Below are 19,777 nucleotides of genomic sequence, written 5' to 3'. Positions count from 1 at the left end.
TCAATCAATAATTTTTATCCGAAACATGGTTTTTACTGTTTTGAGAAACCATTTTTTTTTTTTTTTACATAGTATTCCGTCTCACGACATAACTTGACGAACATAATTCCTAAAATTCACTCGGTTCATAGCAACCGTTCTCCAATTTCTCGGGCACCCCACGTTCGCCAGATCACGCTCCACTTGGTCTAACCACCTCGCTCGTTGCGCCCCCGCTCGTCTTGTTCCTACCGGATTCGTAGCGAACACCTGTTTTGCAGGACAGTCGTCCGGCATTCTCGCAACATGTCCCGCCCAGCGTATCCGGCCAGCCTTCACCACCTTCTGGATACTGGGTTCGCCGTAGAGGCGCGCGAGCTCGTGGTTCATCCTTCGCCTCCACACTCCGTTCTCCTGTACGCCGCCAAAGATGGTTCTTAACACTCGTCGCTCGAATACCCCGAGTGTACGCAGGTCCTCCTCGAGCAATATCCATGTCTCGTGCCCGTGCCCCATAGAGAAACCATATCAAAGATCAATTCAGTAAAAATTTCTCGATAGAGCCACCAGCAGAATGAAGAATTTGATGGCTTCTAACCGAAGAATTCACATGTAATCACTTTGGACGACTTTTTTCCAGCACAAATCTTATGATGACAGATATTGATTAAAAGTTTGAATAACGAATCAAAGTTGTTTTAATTCTCAGTATATCACAGTCCGGGTGCGTTTTTTTCTCGAAAACAAATAGGTTTTCATGTAGGTGCAGCAATCCAGCAACTTCAAGCGATTTTCAGGCAAGCAAAAAGGTTTGTATTTATTTTATTGTTTCTACTATCTAGCGTATGAAAAAATCTTCGCTTAGCTCAGCTTGATTGACTACTCACATCCACCTTAAAAGATTGAACCCAAAATTATTTGAATTTTTTAAGTAATGGATGATCCGATGTTCTTAGAACTTTTTGATTAATTTAATTTTAATGAAGGTGAATAGTAATGCCGCAATTTATGTAAAGAATTAAAATGTAATGAGAAAAATTTCGATGTTTTTAAGTTTTCGTAGAATCGTTCAAACATTGTTTATTTCTTAATAATATGAAATTTTGCTATCATGCCTTATTAGTAAAATTTGGTGTTATTTTGCTTGTTAGTGGTGCTTTGAATTTTCATATAAGGGCAGCCACATGTATGCCTCGATTAGTAGCATTTTGAAATTGAATTTAAAAGCACAACGATGCCAAATTTTGGCTGTAGATAATACCTAAATTGGGCATCATTTTGCCCTCAAAACCAGTTTTAAAACTTTGGTTAAACGAGGCATCATTAAAGTTTCAGTGAAACCTACACTTGGTACAATCGAGGTATCCGTATATGAAGAGTGATACCCAAATTTTAGCATTGTACCACCTTTATTCGTGCAAAATGATACCTCATTATACTTTCAAGGCATGATAGCAAAATTAAGTATTATTTTGCAATAAAAATCCGCTCGGGCAAAACTAAAACATTATATCTGGGCAAAATACCTCCTAAATAACTATTGCTCATGTGAGATCAGAAGATTTGCAATGCAATGCGTTTCATTAAAAACAAAAAAGAAAAACAATGCATTTTATCTGTTCAAATTAATTTAATTAATATTTTGAATCTACGATGTCCCACGTTCACGGGAAGCAGCATTTACAGTAAAAACAGCCATACTAATGGTTGAATGAAAATCCTGTTGGATTTTTAGCATCGATGCGATCGCTAAAACAGCCATTTATCCTTTCGTGGCAAAGTATCATCTGATTGTTGGCTTGATTGTTTTTTTTCGGGTCAGAACCGACCAACCATATTTATGTTCATGTAGACGCGTAAAATAACTGATAAGTCTATACATTTTTCTCTATGATCGGACTCAAGTCCTCTGATTATCTCTCAGACACCTTACCAATATTCCAGATCGTCAGATGAAACTGGTCAAGCTGTAGCTCTATAATTCAGTTCACTTCATCGAATTGAATTCGATGCTAGATTCTACGGCAGAAAACGCTCCTCGTGCCCAGATTAATGATGCTTATACTGCCCCAGGGGGCGGGGGGGGGGGGGGGGGTGAAGATGGTTGCGGGTTCTCTTTATGTTTATGTTTTTAACTTATTTTTCGAGTTTCAGCAAGTTAGAGAATAGAGTTTATTAGTTTCTGAACTCGAAACAATGATGTAACTAATATATTAAAGCTGATTTCTATGGTTAAACAAGCGTCCTCCTTCAGATGGCCTTTTTGCCCTTATCTTCCCTATACACGAAATAGATTCAAAGTATTTGTTGATATCGATTTGAAATTTATATCTTCAGACATTTACTTTCGCTTTTTTAATGAATTCAGCTAGTAGCTTAATCTCATCGGGGTCATTTGTTTCAAGGATTTAAGCTAGAAATTTCTATTCAAAAATACATAGATTTTTGCTATTTTTACTAGGTTTTTCTCTGCAGCTGCATACAATCAGGCGTAATAATTTTAAAGCTGGAGGGCGAATTTGGATATTTGATGGTGAATAAAAAATAAGATTCTTGAATTACTACACAATTTAAGTTTACTTTTATGGGAGTCGCAGCAAGCCATGCTCGGGAACGGACGTTGTTTTTTTTGACGTCGCGTTTTTTCCGCTTGGCTTTACTTGAATAATTTTTTTTTGTGCATTTGGAAGTTTCTTAATTTTCGCGCAGTTATAATTTTCACATAATTTAAGCGTTGGTAACATAACAGGTTTTAAAAAGAATATTTGGTCCGCTTGGAACCTCATTAGATTTTGTAGATAAGAAAGTGAGATTTCAGTAAAGTAATTCAAAATACACAATAAACGAAAATTACCGAGTTCGGTAATTTTTTTACCGAAATCCTAACATGTGTAAATCGTTAAACTGTTCGGTAATTTTTTCGGTAAAAAATAAACGAACATCGATAAATCGATTCTTCATTTACCGATGTTCGTTTATTTTTTACCGAAAAAATTTCCGAACAGTTTAACGATTTACACATGTAAGGATTTCGATAAAAAAAATACCGAACTCGGTAATTTTCGTCATTTTGGTTTATAAAATTAAAATACCAAAGTGAAGAGGACTGAGATACGCCCGAGGACCAACCTGACCCAAATTTAAGCCATTGAGAATAGATTTTTACATTAATATCCGGATCGAAAGATAAGTGGTTACGCTTAGTTTTATCTCCCCAATTATGATTGAAGTCTGTAGATATATCCTACTGTAGAATATAGGATGAAAGTATAAAATAAAATAACGCGAGTATTTCTCTCTGTGTATTTAATCAGTTCTCGAAAGAAATATACGTATAAAAAAAATGTATTACATGTACGTTCGTTTAATCGCATAAGACAAAGGAGATAGACGCTGTCGGTTTTGGTCGGGAAAAGAGAAGTAGAGCTTATCGAAATGGTTGAAACGAGAGCAATGGAAGTTGGAAAAGAGAGGTCTTGGCAGGCGAACGAAACGACGAGCGTGTTCTTAGGGCTCTTGAAGCAGTTTTAAGAGTGACGTTTGTAGACGAAGACGTGTTCGGATTATTCTGGCGATTTGAATTTGAAGAACGCCATTTTAGAAAACGCATGAAAATTTCGTAGTCATGCGATGTGTACTTTATAAAAATTATAGACACGACATTGGCGCAAACAAAAGCTCCTTTTTTGCAAGTTGTTCACATTGATCTGTGTTTTCTGAACTGTTGTGTTACCGTTGTCTGCCGTGATGTGTGTATTTCCCCGTGAGGATTTTGTAAGTTTAAGAAAGCGTGTGGTGCTCCTCTGGACGGGACAAATATCACCGTTGTGGATATCAGCTCTGCAAGGCTGAATAAAGAATTGGGCCTATGAGACTGCGAAAGAAATGGCTCTGTGAGGCCAAGTTAAAGAAAAATGGCTCTGTGAGGCCTCGAACCAAATGGCTCTGTGAGGCCAGTAAAAAAAATGGCTCTGTGAGGCCGAGAAAAATAATGGCTCTGTGAGGCCGAGTAAAAAAGTGGCTCTGTGAGGCCTTTAAAATTTAGCTCTGTGAGGCTTAGAAAAAAGATGGCTCTGTGAGGCCGAGTAAAAATAAACATGGCTCTGTGAGGCCTAGTAACATATGGCTCTGTGAGGCCAGTAAAATGGCTCTGTGAGGCCGAATAAAAAAGTGGCTCTGTGAGGCCTTGTGTTAAATGGCTCTGTGAGGCCTAGTGAAGAATTGTGGCTTAGTGAAGCCTAATAAGAAATGGCTATGAGAGGCCTTAATAGCAACGGCTTTGCGAGGTCTGCATAAGAAAGGCTTGGTAAGGTTTAAATACGGTGCTGCGACGCCTACAAAGAATTCGTTCTATGAGGCCGAGTAATAAATCAAATTGCATCGTGAGGCTTTTAAAGTAAGTGTTCTTTGAGGCTCAAATAAAATGGCTCTGTGCTGCCTTTTAAAAATAGACTTGTAAGACCTCAAAAGAAAAGGCTCAGTAAAGCCCGGTATTGGATGGTCATGTGGCAAGATGGATTTAAGACTCAGTATCATCTGCGGCCCTGTATGGCTATGGCCCTGTAAAATTATGGGAAATTTCAACTAATGAATTCATGATAACTTTGAATCATGTTAAGATTATAAATTTTTCGAATTCTGCATGCCGATACTCGCGATAAGATTCAAATGATCGCTTTGTTTTAAGAGGTTAAGTATTCTGTATTCTGGTAGTAACTGATATAACTGATCTTTTAAATCCCTAAATATAATTGAAATCCGAATCTAGAAAATGGACCTGAAAATTAAGATTTTGGTACAGAAACTTTATGATTTTTCAAACAAGAAGTCCGAAAATAACACGGACAGGGATCTCGATTGCGATCTTAGAAACCTGAATGCTGGAATTCAAGGTGGGATATGAAATTTTATATCGTAACTTTCTTGAAATGAACTGTTCAGTTAAATATCTTTGACTGACTAAGAGATCTTAAACGTTTAAATGATTTTCATTACGTGACTGTGAAATAAGGATTTGAACCAAGTGCTGAATATGATATAAGATAACAATTTGGTATGAAATTTGTATAGCCAAACCCTGAGATTTTATTCGCAGTTGAAGTTATTTGATCTTACATGGAATATGTGATATAATCTATGCCTGAAATAAACAAATACTGACAAGAATAAAGGAATAGTTTTTTCCTTCTGTTGAATGTGTTATTTATCTACATTCTGTAGCTGAATGATTCGAAATCCGAGAATGAAACATGGATACCCAATGAGATTCCGGTATGAAATATTTTGAACTATTAAACTGACGTTGTAAACCGTAAACGTGGATTTAAATTTAAGAAATCTGAATAGTATAACTCAAGTTGTTATATGCAATTACAGACACTTTAGATTTAAGAGACTTTAATTCCCGTTTCAAACGGGGTGCGAAAGTAAATCTTAATTATCCAATCTAAGTAGAAATATTATTATAAATCTTAAGTTGGAAAATGAGTCTGATGGTTAATATCCTATCACATTTTGAAAACGTAATATGGTATCTGTATTTTCGAACTGAATCTCAATCAATATTAAGTAAATGAGTCTTGATAAAGAGTTCAAAGTCTGAATACCTGACATAAATTGGTAAATTAAATATGAAACTTATATGAAACTTGATGGGCCTAATAGGAGATTTTCATCTTATCTGATATAAAACTGTATTTCGGGTATCAAATTAGGTACGAATGCTAGTCATTAAATCTGAATGTCAATTTCGAGTCGAATCTGAAATTTGTTTCTGAATTTTGAATCCTCACAGTTTTAGGACCGCTTATTTCTACTGGATATTCCAAGGTACATATTCCGACCATCTCTGCAAAAGGTTCTCTAGTTTGATAATGTTCAAAAATTAAAAACATGGAGTGTTGAAATCTGTCACATAATATTCAATTGTTTGATATATTTTTCTAGTTACTTCTTTAAACGTGGCTATCGGATGGAGATCTAAAATCGGGACGCGTCGCATGCGGTTCTACCTATACGTAATGTGTTTTCGAGATCCATAACTGAAATTGCTATCAATATGTGCCAAAAAATACTTCTTCTTTTAGTTTCAATTTGAGTCGGAAGCTCGAACGGAAGTTTTGAGATCTGAAATCGGTTACTCATAAATAAAGCTAAAAGACTAAATTACTATCTTTGTTAAAAACAGAATTCTAAATCCTGAAGTTGAACTTTAGTCTAAAATTGAATTAAGTGTTTTGAATCAGAATCGACATGAGTCAGCAAACCAAATTCAATATTTAAAATCCAAACCGAATTTAAAGTATGAATTCGAAATTCAAGTCTGGTCTGAATCTGTTGTCGTATCTATACCTTGCATAGTTTCGAATCATTAATTTAAATAAAATGCTCTAAATTCAGCTTCAGAACATCAAAACTGTGGCTTATTCTGAATGCCGCAGTTTAAATATGGTTCTTATTTTGTGAGATGGATCCGATATGAAATGTTTAATCCTATTTTATGACTGGATTCGATATCTTACATGGACTACTAAACCTAATGTATCGTCGAAGTCCGAGTTTCAAATCCGACGTTAGAATTTTTGTCTAAAAGCTGGATGTTTATCTAAGAACACATTAAAAAAATTATAAATATCATAAAAGTTAGCAACATAGGATGTATTTTAGAAAGAATTCAACAAGTATAATAATATAATTCACTCAAAAGAGTAGGGGAGAAGGGGAATGTAGAATATAGGATGAAAGTATAAAATAAAATAACGCGAGTATTTCTCTCTGTGTATTTAATCAGTTCTCGAAAGAAATATACGTATAAAAAAAATGTATTACATGTACGTTCGTTTAATCGCATAAGACAAAGGAGATAGACGCTGTCGGTTTTGGTCGGGAAAAGAGAAGTAGAGCTTATCGAAATGGTTGAAACGAGAGCAATGGAAGTTGGAAAAGAGAGGTCTTGGCAGGCGAACGAAACGACGAGCGTGTTCTTAGGGCTCTTGAAGCAGTTTTAAGAGCGACGTTTGTAGACGAAGACGTGTTCGGATTATTCTGGCGATTTGAATTTGAAGAACGCCATTTTAGAAAACGCATGAAAATTTCGTAGTCATGCGATGTGTACTTTATAAAAATTATAGACACGACACCTACATATTTACATAAATTTATAATTTAGCTGAAACTAGATTTTTAGTGGCGGTAACTCAAGCATGGTATGAAATATTTGCTATGAAACATTTCATGAACAAAATGTAATTGAAGCTTGCGTAAAAGAAAAGCTACCAGTCGCGCCTCGCAGAAAGCTTTTTAGTTTAAAGACTGTAAATCTGGCAAAGACCAGCTCATCAGAAAATCCTTCCAAAAATAAAATAATAAAATTTGCTGTGGGTGGAAAGTTAATCATTTCAAAAAAAAATTAGAGGATAGTCCCGCCCATCTAGAACAGCTTTCCGAGGACTGAATGATGGAAGTAAAACCCTGGCCTTAAGTGGCTAAGTGATCGGATTCTGTGGACTGTAAAAGTGTTGCTCATTGTTGAATCGTGAATTCTTTTTTTTTTTTTTGGTTTATTAAGGACCTTTTTTTATATTCGGGTTCAAATCACTATATGGAAATAAGGCTATTTTCCATGATTTTGTAGTTTTCGACTTATTGTCATGTTTTAAATATTTCGACCAAATTTGTGATTTTGTTTTTACTTTTTTTTGTCATTTTTGCCACTTTTTGTGATTTTTGGAATTTTTTTTTATTTTTATTTTTTTGTACTATGAATAATTAACTTTTTTGGTAGATTTGTTTTCTTCGTGACTTGTCGAAATCAAACTGAGGCAAAGAGTTGATTTGCACTGATGAGTTTCCGAAAAAGATCTTATTCAAATATCACAATCTACAGAACAAATTAAAAATAAAAGGAACAAAAAGGAGAATCACTTTATCTTAGCAAAACTTTAATAATTTAAACATATTCTTATAAATATTTTTCGAAGTTTGATAGGAGTATCTTCAATCTAAGGATTGTTTTTGAAATCACATTAGTGTATCAGGAGCAAGAATTAGGAAAACAAGTTAGTTTAAATAAAAATCATACATTTTTTTACTTTACCATTAAACTTTTTTTCACTGCCTCCAATTAAGAAATAGAAATCTAGGAATATACACAGCAAACGAAAATTACCTAGTTCAGTTTTTTTTACCGAAATCCTACTAACATGTGTAAATCGTGAAAACTGTTCGGTCTTTTTTTCGTTAAAAAATAAACGAACATCGGTAAATCGATTCTTCATTTACCGATGATCGTTGATTTTTTACCGAAAAAATTACCGAACAGTTTAACGATTTACACATGTTAGGATTTACTTTTATCGGACCTTATGGTCTGATTTTTTTTTTGGGAAAATTATTGCAAATTAAATTGATGCAACCACTAGCCGTACAGAATTACAGTTAAGAACTTAACATTTGATACTGTCTTAAGCTGAAACTTCTTCATGTTTTATAACTAAATTATTTATGAAATGTAACAACCAAACCCAATCCAATAGTTAGTTGATAATAAGAACGAAAAAATCGTTCATGCATACATACCAGCGAAAAGCACATAAAGTTTAATATAAAGATATAATATTAAAATATAGATAGAAAAGTTGAAAAAATGAAGTCTTGAAAATGGGGGAGAAGAATTCATATACATTTTGGCTTTTTCTCACCGAGTGACTATTTTAAAATGGAACAATCACATGGAATTGACTCCTCACCGGGCTAATTTTTTTTTAGATTTATGTGAAAATAAACTTCAATTTTTCAAGGGAGTGTATTTTTCATAATTATTTGGATTTATGAAAACTTAACTCTAAGGATTATAAGGTCGTGTATGGTTTATCGTTCACCTAAAATGTGGCTCACGCAACATCGTATTATTCCAGATGGCAGCAGCGCAGCTTCGAAACAGCGAATTGAATGTTTAGCAGGGGTGTCAGGTGTCCTGATTTTTCAGGATTTGTCCTGATTTTCGAGAAGCCGTCCTGATTTATTTTAAAATGCTTGAATTGTCCTGACTTTTCAAAAATGACGCTTAAAATGTTTTTCTTGATTTTTAAAAAATATCTGATTTATAACTAAATTTATTGATGAGAACATCAAACAAATCTTCAATAAAATATTTAGTTTAACCAGTGAAAGCAACAAAAATCTTCGGTTCAAACAATATTTAAATGGTGTTTTTCGATAAAAACTGAATGCCAGCCTAGGCTATTCTCGCTTCAGTTGCATAATTTGAGGCGTCTTCAGAACCTATATTCGCCTTAAGTTATGCAATTTAAGTTGAACTGCATGTTATTTTCGCCAACTGACTGGTGTCCTAAAAAATCCTGATTTTTTTCTTCGCGGTGTCCTCATTTTTGACAAAATGACCTGGCACCTCTGATGTTTAGTGCGAATCGCTGCATAACGCTGTTTGGCATAAAAGTCGTTTGGCATAATGGTCATTTGACATAGTGGTCATTTAGCAACACGGTCGTTTGACATAAAAATTTATAAGATAACATAAAATATTGCAAAAAAGGCCCCGTATTTTAGGGTTTATTCAAAGCCCTAGGGACGCCCCTTGTTTCTAAAGGCAAGGGAAATTTCTCTAGGCTGGTCCGCAACGCGAAACGTAAGGGCCATACATCAGCGATGCCACACATACCGATTTTCCGGTATTCATACCGATTTTTGAGCAAAATGTTGACCAAGAATCGGTATATACCGATTACCGATTTTTGACAAAACATACCGATTTCATACCGATTTTTAAGATTTTAACTAAAAATTCATTCCACTTCAACATTTCCACTTTATTCAAGCTATCCACGTAAAGGTCCCGTAGAAAGAAGACAAAGTTTGATAGCTGGCGTGGCGTATCTTTGATCTGTACAACTAAAGTACTCTGCAAAGATCTCCACGGCTCACTCTCATAATTCGTTCAGTTGTTTGCGCTGTTTTGTTCCTTCGTTCTGTCAAATGATGCACTATTATGGTACTCAACCTCAAAGCCAATGCATGGACTAAGCTCAAAGCTGATATTTGACCCTCTGCGACTACCAATAGAAGTTCCTTAAGGTCAATCTCAATTGACGATCGCATTAAAGCTCTTGTCTCGTGAGATGCTAACTTTTCAAGGAAATGCATACACCGTCGTTTGAATATAATCATAATCCTTGTTCAACTCGTCGCCAGATGGGGTATGTCGAGATTTGAAGTGCAATCAGATACACGGTATGTAATATCATCGGTTTAATATTCAATCCTTCTGCATCTAATTATATCATAAGTACCTAAACTGCAGAGATCGCAGAATTAAAGACCACGCCAGGCAAAATGGGTTTCAGTTATAGTAAAACTATGTGTTTTTTAATCTTTTTCGAAAGAACACCTTCTCTTAGAGCACATCTCTCATTTATTTTCGGATAAAATTGTTGGATTTTCATATGACTAATGCGTGATTTTCCATAAAATAAAATTAATTTTTTATAGGCTATAAAAAAATTGAAGCAACAACTCACTAAACTTTCTGCAATCATTTCTTTTTCTAATCGCTAGAACTCATATCTAATACTAAAAGCTGAATTGTCCAGATTGGCGAAAATCCATAAATTAAACGAAGACCATCAACTTGGGCTCATATTTATCTCGAGCGTCAAAAAGCCATTGGATTTGTAAGTGCTTACTAAATTAAAATTTCCTTTAGGTTGACCTGGTTCTATTATTTCCTTATCGAATTAATCAAATTTACATCCCACTTTAGCCAAACATCAATGTCTCAAGTTTATACTTAATTTATATGCCTAACCAACGTGTAACCTGAAGGTGCTCGCCATGTCCCTATTTTTTATCAAACGGTAACTTTTAAAATAAATTTCCATTTAGTTATGAGTACTTATTTCGGATTTTCTGCTGAATTTTCATTTGTGATTTTTGCTTTCGTCAGCAAAAGCAGATAGTTTTAAAATAAAAAAATGTACAAGTCATAACAAACATAAAGTCCTGTTAAAATTTCAAAACCGTCATTTTGTGTAAACTAGTGTTACTTAGAACCAAGTTACGGAGAAAATGTAATAATATATGCTAAAACACATTTAGTCAGCTAGTTTTGAACTTAAAATGAAATAAGAGTTTTTAGACTTGCTGTTTATTGCAAGCTTCTATTTAAAGAAAAATACGTTAGGAAGTTAAAATGTAAGCATTTTTGAATATCCACTTCAAATACCGATTTTCATACCGATTTTTAGGATTTACATACCGATAAAAGATTTTTTTGGTTTAAAAAATACCGATAGAAATGTGGCATCACTGCCATACATCCTTCTAGTTCGAACGCGAAGGGTAAGGAAGCTTCCTCGAAGTTTTTATTCATCATTTTAGGACAATTCCGTCATTCTAGGTTTATTCAAAGCCCAAGAAAAGCCTTGTGTTTCTAGGTTTAACCAACGTTAGGGACAATCCCCTTGTCCGGTCCGCATGCCACATACCAAAAGTAAATGCATCGCCTTTTATTTTATGCCGAACGACCATTATGACAAACGACCATAACGCCAAACGACCATTATGTCAAACGACCATTATGTCAAACGACCTTATTGCCAGACTACCATTATGCCAAACGACCACTATGCCAAACGACCATTATGCCAAACGATCATTATCCAAACTACCATTATCCCAAACGGCATTATGCCCATCTGTATACAATCCTTAATCATATTCTTAGCATTCATTCCACTTTACAAAATAGAATCAAAATTTGTTTTAATAATTTTAAAATTACCTACTTATTTTAAGATTTGGAAAAACACTTTACTGGCTCAAAAAAAATTTTTCCTTTCATCCCGGCAGGATTGTTTTCCAGGATTTAAAATAGAAAGGAAATCTTTCAAAAAAAAGTCTCAACTTACCAGGAAACTCCTCTTTCTCTTTTGTAACTCAGCTTCTTATCTTACTTTAATAAGATAATTTTTTTTAAGAACCATTTTTTCACTTTAATTTCTCATTTCAGAACACGGCACTTTTTTTCGACCAACTTTTGCATCAACGGCCTACTGATTAATGTGCTATAAAAACTGCGAATGCAAGTTCTTATTGGTGAGGCGTTTTGCCGAATTATTTCTAACCAGAATCTTTTCAGTGTAACAGTCCAGTTGGAAAAGCATAAAACCCATAAAAAGCACCACCAGGGCTCGTCCTAAGCAGAACTGTCAAAGCAAAATGTCGCACTCCTCCATCGTGCTATCTTTTTCGTTTCCCTCTCGCTGTTCCTCTTTCGCTGCCGGTTGTGTACATACAAAGGATGCGCAACATCAACACAACATCGGAAGGCATCGGACAGGATTTTTGATGTTCGCGATTGTGTATTTTTGTGTATGTTGTGTTTTATACGCAAATTTTTCGGGGGAAAATTGTGAGTGCTATTTTCTAAGCTAAATTCTGATGTATTTCCGGCGGAAATGTGTGTTTTCGGTAGCCTGAGTCGAGTGAAATACGGAAAACTAGTGCAATAGCGGATTTAACGAAGGCCAAGCCACACAAATCGGGGTTGAAAATTGCGTGCTTTCCCCCGCGAACAGAAATCACAACTCCATCTCGCTCTATCCCATCGTCGCAAGCGGTAAGTAATGAATAACCAACCTTTGGCTGGCTAGCTGTGGAGCCGAGGACGATTTACATCCGTGTTGCAAAAATCTCATAAAATGCTTAAAATGTATTGTTGAATTCGGTTCGAAGACTAATTGTGCAATGGTGCCTTTCATTGCGATTTCGGGATAAATTCTGAAAAAATCTAACCGGATTCTAACCTCGAAACGGCATCCCTCTCGGAAGACGCCAGTAAGAAACAGGAAAGCAATAAAAAAAAAGTGCGGCGACCAAAGCAAAGCAAACCATGCCCAAAACAAATAATGAGCGACAGCCAGCCAGCCAGTCAAAATCAAGCGAACTAGACGATGTTTGTAAATATTGGACTGTTTTCAGTCGTAAATGGAAACGGTTCAGGTCAGTTAAGCCTAGTCCACACTAGGCAACATGAACTGCGATTTTTGTTATGAGACGAACTTTGTTGTCTGTTGTTGTTGTTGGAAACCTGAGACGGTCTCATTGTCTCCCGAAGAAAATGGGAGACGCTGAGGCCGTCTCGAGACGAACCGTCTCCTAGTGTGGACTAGGCTTTAGAAGTTCCTCTAGAGTTTCGAAGAGATCCTCGAAGACTTAGATTTTTTTTTAACATTTGCCCAAAAATTGCATAACCACGGGGGTATAAAACTTTCCTTTCAGTAGATTTTTTTTCCAAGTCTTAAAACATGACTGACTCATGACTATATGTTCAAATAATTATTGTTAAAATCGTTCCACAAATAACTGAGATATTTCCACGGTCCTACGCCGTTTGGCCTAAAGTCATTTGGCATAAAGCCGTTTGGCATAACATCGTTTGGCATAAAAGTCGTTTGGCATAAAATCATTTGGCATAATGGTCATTTGGCATAATGGCCGTTTGGCATAATGGTCATTTGGCATAATGTTTTTTTTCAATTTACCGATTTTCTAGGTTTAATCAAATCCCTAGGAAGGCCCCGTGTTTCTAGGTTTACCCAAAGCTAGGGACAATCCCCTAGCCCGGTCCGCAACGCGAAGCGTAAGGACCATACTTAATTTTAGTTCGAACGCGAAGCGTGAGGAGGCTTACTCGAAATTTTTATCCATTATTTTAGGATGGTCCCGTCTTCCAATGTTTATTCAAAGCCCTAGGAAGGCCCCGTGTTTCTAGGTTTACCCAAAGCTAGGGACAATCCCCTAGCCCGGTCCGCAACGCGAAGCGTAAGGACCATACTTAATTTTAGTTCGAACGCGAAGCGTGAGGAGGCTTACTCGAAATTTTGATCCATCATTTTATGCCAAACGGCCATTATGCCAAATGACCATTATGCCAAACGTCCATTATGCCAAACGACCATTATGCCAAACGACCATTATGCCAAATGGCCATTATGCCAAACGGCTTTATGCCAAACGACTTTTATGCCAAACGGCGTTATGCCAAACGGCTTTATGCCAAATGACTTTATGCCAATCGGTATACAATCATTTCCACATCCATGAAAAGTAAAATTTACTTAATATTGTACATCTTTTCGATTTGTTGTCGTTTTTTTTTCGATATAATACCAGATCTCGACGTTTCATGCATTTCTAACGGCGTGTTCGTAAACTGATTTGTTTGGGTGATGCATCGATTTGTTTGCTGGATGTCAAATCACCTTCCAATGCTTTTGCATGCAGTTTGTTTAATTTACGAACGCCAACATCGATAGAAAAAATCACTTCGATAGAAAAAATCAATTAACGAACACGGCGTAAGTCATTTGGCATCAAAATTAGAATTTTGATGTTTTTCCTTTATTTGGTGATTTTTGAGTGTTAAAAATTTTAAACTTTGAGGCACCCCTAAATCAAGTCCGATAGAGCCAAGGTGTGTATATATTCAGGAGGTGTTACCAAATATCAAATTCCCGATTCAGCCATTTTGGCTATGTAGGCTATGCAACTATACGGAACTCATGAAGTTTGTTTACCAACAAACCACCGAAAAGCTGAGCAAAAAATAAACAAACTCATTGAGAGCCCCGCTCACTCCTCGCCTACTTACTGTAAAAGTCGGAGAACCTAGTGTATCAAAAGACCTTGGATAGAGCTAGGTCACTGGTCAGTTTTTTTGGCCAATCTACAAAATGTATTTGGTCGGTTTTCAAAATTAGATCATGATTTTCTTTTTCCATACATCCATTATCACCCTAATGTACTTATAAAGTTTTTATGTGCCGGGAGTATATTTCCTAACTTAATTCAGATCTTATTATAAAAAAGGAAAGGAGATTAACTGGGGTCACTTCCAAGAACAATTTCCGTCAGGGTCCAGTGGTGGCTTCCTGTAGCTGTGGTTTCGATAGCTACCTCAGGATTTTCGTCTTCCTGGCCGCCTTCTTTCTGGTCAGTAAACCATTATAATCTCTTAAAAACAAGCTTGGATTTAGGTTTTCCGAACGATTATGTGCGTGGATCAGAAGCTATGTACATAACGGATCGTCGATTGGCTGTAATTGGTTCTGCTGAATCCTCTGATTTCATTTCAAAGTCTGGGGTACCCCGAGGCAGCAATTTGGGGTTTTTTTTTTGTTCTGTATCGATATCAATTTATTGCACGTATCTGTTCTCCAAGTCAGGGGCGGCGTGCAACAAACACCGAGCATCTGTTCTCTAAGTCAGGGGCGGCTCAAACAACGTCTGTCTCGCAGCGAGCGGCTGAATTTATGAAATGCGGCTCCCGCCAGCTAAGTCCAAGATGGCAGCACCATCGCGGGTTAGTTACCTTAGGCTAACAACCTACTGCTCCCGATCTATCAAATTGTTACGGAAACTGGGACAAAAAATAACCGAATTGGAACTTTGGCAACGACTTTTAGCATGAAAACACGGACGAGCATGAAAACACGGAGAATTGGAACTTAAAATGTTTTGACCCTTACCCAGCCAGGTAAGCTGGCTCAACTTGCTAGAGCAAGCAAGCAAGGCCGCCTCAAGCTAGAGATATTGGGACTGAGCGAAGTCCGTTGGCCTAACACTGGAGAACGCAAGACACAGTCCAGGCAAGTACTGCTTTACCCTGGCATACGAGGAAAACACGCTACTCGGGAACGAGGAGTTGGTTTCCTATTAAGTCCGCAGGTTCAAGCAGCCCTCACAAGATGGGAACCGATAAACGAAAGAATAATCGTAGCCAGATTCAGAACACGGATTAGAAACCTTATGGTTCAGTGCTATGCTCCAACTGACGTCGATTTGCAGGAGATAGAGCAGTTTTACAGTCAACTGAACAGCGTGGTTGAGAAAATTCCGAAGGGTGACATTCAAATCCAGTTAGGCGACTTTAACGCAAAGATTGGCTCCAATAATCAGGACTTTGAACGCATCATGGGGCGCCACGGTCTAGGACAGATCAGCGAAAACGAAGAGCTGTTTGTGAATTTTGTGGCAACAACTACATGGTGATCGGTGGATCGGTATTCCCCCATCGACCAGCACATAAGGTCACTTGGGTATCCCGAGATAGCCGAACAGAAAATCAAAATGACCACATCTGCATCAGCCGAAAATGGAGAAGGAGCCTTCTTGATGTTCGCAACAAACGAAGCGCAGACATTGCATCTGACCATCACCTCGTCCTTGGCGAGATACGACTGAGAGTTGCGCGTGTCTAACGGGGCGAGGAGAAAGTCGGATGTCGATACTACGTCCCCCGGTTGGAGAATCCAGAAGTGAAAAGGGCATACGTTGAACAGTTAGAATCCCGAGCCTCGGAATTGCCGACACACGGAACAGTAAAAGAACAGTGGTTTGGAATCACGACTAGCCATAGTACTCTCGGTAAAGTTTGTGGAAGAAGAAGTGGATGTTGGATGAAACTTAGAGGATGGTCGATGATCGGAGAAAGGCGAAAGTCGGAATTGAGCAGGCATATATCAGAATGGGGGTAGGCTTAATAGCGGCACGTTATCCAAACATACGGGAAAATTGTGCCTGGACAAGCTCTCTAGTCGGAGAGGGAGAAAGAGCCGCCGTCATTGGAGATATCCAATTACTTTATAACATTTCTCCCGCCTTAGTAGTGCAAAGACCGAGCAGATCAGCTCAGACGATGGACTGAGAACTTTGAACAACTCTTCCGAGTCACGAATAACGATGGCCAACAGAACCCGCAGCTCGAAGCGCCAACAGTAAGCCGCATTATTGGCGTCAACTCGGAAGCGCCCTCGCTGGCTGAAATAGAAGCGGCAATCAAAAACATGAAATCCAACAAAGCACCTGGGATCGATTGCATCCCTGCTGAAATGCTGAAAGCCGACCCTGCCCTGTCAGCACAAATGCTGCATCGTCTTTTCGCTGACATCTGGGATACTGCAACATTCCCGGCCGATTGGATGCAGGGTATCCTCGTAAAGGTCCCGAAGAAAGGAGACCTGCCCGAGTGTGATAACTGGCAAGGCATAACTTTGATCTGTACAACCCTCAAAGTACTCTGCAAAGTGATCCTGGACAGGATAAATGAGAAAATCGACGCTACACTCCGACGGCAACAAGCTGGATTCCGATCCGGACGATCATGTGTGGACCACATCACAACGCTACGAATAATACTGGAAGAAATCAACGAATTCCAGGACTCTCTTCTGCTGGTGTTCGTTGATTTGGAAAAACCTTTTAACCGACTGAACCACGAAAACATCTGGGCGGCTCTAAGGCGACAAGGAGTCTCAGAAAAACTAGTCTATCTCATCGTAGCACAATACGAGGCATTTTCGTGCAAGGTCCTGCAGAACGGTGTCTTGTCTGATCCAATCCCGGTAACTGCTGGAGTGAGACAACGATGTATCTTATCACCGCTACTCTTTCTCATCGTGATGGATGAGATATTGACTGGATCGATTGACTGTAGACCGAATCGAGGGTTACCGGGGAATCCTTCGACAATGGAGCAACTGAACGACCTTGACCTGGTCGCCAGGATTGGGCACACGCTGCGAAGAGATGAAGCGAGATTTGCAGAGAGGCGCTTGACGGGAATTCAGATGGGCATCGAAGAAGAGGCAGACAGACCCAGAGGCTCGTGGCGGCGTAGTCTAGCCGCTGAAATCCGCATAGTTGACGAGAACCTTGGCTGGCAGCAAGTGAAGACGCTGGCTCCGGATCGCCAGCAGTGGAGATCTTTTATCTCAGCCCTATGCGCTGCCCAGACAACCAGAAGTCGTATTTTCTTTTACACATTATATCGTATAGAATGTTATTTATACTCACTTTCGTATATCTGCACCTACAATATGCGGTCCATGCATATCCTTTATCGTATTTAAAAGCATTGCATTATTTTATTACGACAAAAAGAGAGACTCGTATTCACGTACATGTGAACTCGACCTTTGTGTACGACAATTCGCAAAAAATCCGTGAAACGACCAATATACGGTGATCAGCCGTGACTGAGAGATTTTGTCGTGCTATGCATAAAATAATTCGAAGTAAAAAACCTATATAACTGCATTGATTCGTAATAATGTGCATGCAATCGTATACCTTTGCAAATGAATTCGCATGTCTGATTTTCGTAAAACGTATTTGCTGGCAATCGTAAAAGAATACAAAAAAGTTCAATAAAATCGTTTATGATAATGGGACATCGATGATTGGAATCGAATTAAAGGAGGCTTCAAAATGTTGGTCTATTTTTAGATCGTCGATGACGTGTTCTACGATTTAAAAGATTTAAATTATAGAAATATACGATTTGCTTTTGGTTTAATGCCTTTGAAACAAATCCCCTTGAATTTATATATTCCAGATAGCGTCGAGGAACCATCATGAGCTGCAGATCGTATGGTCAGGGGATCAAGTCCAGGTACTAACAATAAAATCAGCAATCAGGAAAATAAAAAATTTGTACGATATTAACTTGAATTTGACAGCAAAAACGCATTTCTTTGAAATAATCTTATTTTTATTATTTTTATGGATGAATAAACTGATTGGTTTAAAGTATAAAAAAAAAATCTTATTTTTATTCAACTAACGGAAAATGAGAGCCCTGCACTCAAGTCGCAAAAGACGACCAAATAAGTCGACAAACTTTCCATATTGTTACGAGAAATGTCGTATATTACAACCTCAATCATCTATATGATGATGTAAATTGTCATACTATATTCCAAAAAGAATCAGGGTAGTCGTAAATGATGCACATGACAAGTCGTGCAAATCGTAATTTAATACAATCCAAATGAAGAATATGTTTGCTAATGTACCTATATGGCCTCCAAAATTATACGTATATACTGGTTTTGCTACATTATATACGATATGTTAACAGGTATATTTGCATGTATATTTGCGTTGCCAATTCGAAATATCCACTAAATGGTTGTCTGGGTGGTCAATCGGCGCCTGACCCTTAGGTAGGTAGGTATGTACGTCTTACCTCGTAAAAAAACCTTACTGTATTGACTTTGAAAGTAGGGACGAATCCCTGCTACCGGTTAGCTCAACGATTTTTGTATCTCAAGGTCGGCATCCGACCACGGGAGGACTAATAGACCAACAATGTCTATACAAGGTGGACTCAACAAAAGAAGATCTTCTACGGAAATAGAATTCGGTTCATCTAAGCTTAGAAAGAATAAGAATTGTGCTACTTTTTTTTCATTATTGTAACATTTAACGTTCGGTTTCTCGTTGGGGCCCATTGATGAACAGCCATTGGGGAAGGTTGAGAGAGGGAGAAGTTGATTTGACTTACGTTGATTTGACTTACGTTGATTCGGACGAATATCAGAACCCAGGTCCGCAGCATCCGGTGTGATACAATCTTTGCGCCGACGTCGATGTTGAGCGCGCCCAACGAGCGTCGTCGTTTATGTTGCGCCTGATGTTGGTTACGAATCGACCGTCGCCACCAGCATCCAAATTATGGAGTTTGCAACGTCACGCGATACGTAAGATGTTGGCCGTCATCAATCGTAACATATGACAAATCCCTCGGTCGCTCGATGTCATCTTGTATGGGCTTAAGGTGGTACGCTTTATCACTGATGCAACTATTTCGACACGCTTCTATGATTTCACTTTCACGGACTAGGGCTGAAAGACCATTTTTATCGGGGTCTAAATTAACTAAGTTCTCACTATTTGGTGTTGAGAAAACTTTTTACACGCGGTTGCTGTTCTAGTCCCC

The 19,777-nt window shown here is 37.8% G+C and overlaps 1 protein-coding gene across 1 annotated transcript in view; it reads left to right on the top strand.

Moving 5' to 3' along the window:
• Positions 1-12,327: 12,327 nt before the first annotated feature.
• The window catches only part of LOC129755351 (mitochondrial protein C2orf69 homolog), a 118,571-nt gene continuing 111,121 nt past the window's right edge, over positions 12,328-19,777 (top strand). The window contains exon 1 of the mRNA XM_055751797.1: positions 12,328-12,613. The gene's annotated coding sequence lies outside the window, so the exon portion shown is untranslated. The remainder of the gene's footprint in view (positions 12,614-19,777) is intronic.

Source organism: Uranotaenia lowii, chromosome 1 (genome assembly GCF_029784155.1).
Source record: "Uranotaenia lowii strain MFRU-FL chromosome 1, ASM2978415v1, whole genome shotgun sequence".
Taxonomy (NCBI): Eukaryota; Metazoa; Arthropoda; class Insecta; order Diptera; family Culicidae; genus Uranotaenia; species Uranotaenia lowii.
This window is presented reverse-complemented; position numbering and strand designations above follow the sequence as displayed.